Here is a 2,038-nt window from a genome sequence, read left to right as displayed (position 1 = left end):
TCTTGAAGAAACCTTGTACCAATTATTTATCAGTAAGGGTTATCATGAAGAGATTAATACTCTGCTGTTTAAAAATTGATGGTTTGGGGATAACTTAACTACATATGATTCTGCAAAGATCCATCACAGCAATTATTGCAATTGTTACTGGATATTGTCACTACAGATACAGAATGTCATCCTGATGGATAATATGGAGGCAGTTCTTCTGCCTTCCACCATTTTTAAATTATTGGTTTTAGCAAGTGATTTTTATGTATTTTTTTGTTTTTATTCTGTTGTGTTCTGTTGTGTATATTGTAAGCCATCTTAAGTCCCTATAAGTAGAAATGTGGCTAATAAATATTTAAAACTAAATAAATAAAATATATGTTCTGTTACTTTAAAACACTCTTACTTAAAAATCTAATAACTTCTTACTGCTTAGTTTTTATTTCAATATTGCGTATTCAATTCTTGATCATCCGAGAACTGAGTACCAGCCTCCTGGTATTTATAAATTTGGAGTTGGACTGCTATGGAAAGAATCCCTCACCAAATTTGCATTTTCAAGAGTAAGACCTGATGTTTTCCATAATTGGTGAATAGAAATTTGATTCTATATAACAGCCCCTAAAATAGGCATTCTTCTAGTCCATCTTCAAGGCAGGAGTGGAGCGAAGGGGAACTGCGCCCAGGGCACGTATGCACCCTGTGCCCCTGCCACACCCTCGCCTGGCCCCAAACACCCCCAGAATGCCTCAGAGTGCTTCTGTTAACCACTTGCACCATCACCTGGTTGACGCACTTCAAGGCACCAGGCAGCCCTGGAAGAGGTAGTTCCAGATGTGGACTGCAAACCCCACTAGGAACATGTCCTGAAGGATGCTCAAAGCAGACCCAGAAGGGGGGGAATGTCCCTCAGCACCAGCATATGAAACCCTTAAGGAATTTGCGTGAAGTCCTCATGCAGGGGCCATGCTACCCCTCTCTTTTTAATTCCAGTATTATTATATGTGCTGCCTACTCAAGCACTGATGGTTAGGGGCCGTACCATCGGCCGTGGAATGTGCCAGGATGGTGCTCGACCCTGTAGGCAAAGTGAGGTGCCCTAACAGGGAAAACAAGCATATCTATGAGCCACTTAAAATTCAAGCACATAAAAATGCTTGTCCCTGTGGAGAAAATACAGGGAAGACAAGTTTCTCTTTAAAAGAAAACCCCTGGCCACACAACTTCATAACTTGTTGACAATCCTTCCTGATCACTAGAAGAGAACATGAAACCGAGTAGAAACAATTAAGAAACCCTTAGTATTTGCTTGAAACTGCCCATGCACCCCATATAAGAGTGTGAGGCAGAAAAATGACATCTCATCTGTGCAGCTTCAGACCACTTGAGATAAAGCCTCAATTGTCGCTTAGTAGGCACAGAAGGACGATTGCCTCTAACAGATTTTGCATGGTATAATATCAGTATTGACCCATATACAACTGGTTTTTCAGCAAGAAATCTGCCCACAACTTCTGAGCTCTTACAAGAACAGGTTAGTCTGGGTCAGCTAGTTTGAAGGTATAATGGAACATAATCAATTGCAAAGTAGTTGGCTATGCTTTCAGAAATCCCCACATTTTGTGTTTGTTTTATTCATTCATTCATTCATTCATTCATTCATTCATTCATTCATTATTCAAAAACCTCCCTGAGGTCAAGGCCTCTCACAAATTTGATAATATATCCTAATGCCCATTTGGCAGGGAGCAGAAGTCTTTTCACCCTCCAGTTGGTTACAATCTTTGAGAATCTTGCCCAATATAAGATGAAAACAGCTCTAGTAAAGGAGATGGATAGTGCTATGGTGCAAGGAAATGGCAGGCAATTCCTTTTCCATCTTAACTGCTGTTTTAAAAACCCATCCAGGGACCTTTGGTAAGTCCTGCCATCTTTAACATAGGTGTATTTAACATGGTCTGCCCATTTAATAAAACTGCCTTGAGATTTCCTATAGGCTACAGATTGGGGATTGTAAAAACAAGGATGCGCTGTAGGGCTGTTATGG

The 2,038-nt window shown here is 40.4% G+C and overlaps 1 non-coding gene across 1 annotated transcript; it reads right to left on the bottom strand.

Annotated features, from left to right (window-relative positions):
- Positions 1-907: 907 nt before the first annotated feature.
- Positions 908-1,014, bottom strand: LOC125435976. The gene has a single exon (XR_007244956.1). It is a non-coding gene; the product is annotated as a U6 spliceosomal RNA (small nuclear RNA).
- Between the last annotated feature and the right edge of the window lie 1,024 nt (positions 1,015-2,038).

Source organism: Sphaerodactylus townsendi, linkage group LG06, assembly GCF_021028975.2.
Source record: "Sphaerodactylus townsendi isolate TG3544 linkage group LG06, MPM_Stown_v2.3, whole genome shotgun sequence".
NCBI classification, from domain to species: Eukaryota; Metazoa; Chordata; class Lepidosauria; order Squamata; family Sphaerodactylidae; genus Sphaerodactylus; species Sphaerodactylus townsendi.
The sequence above is the reverse complement of the archived record's forward strand: the minus strand, read 5'-3'. Positions and strand labels throughout refer to the sequence as shown.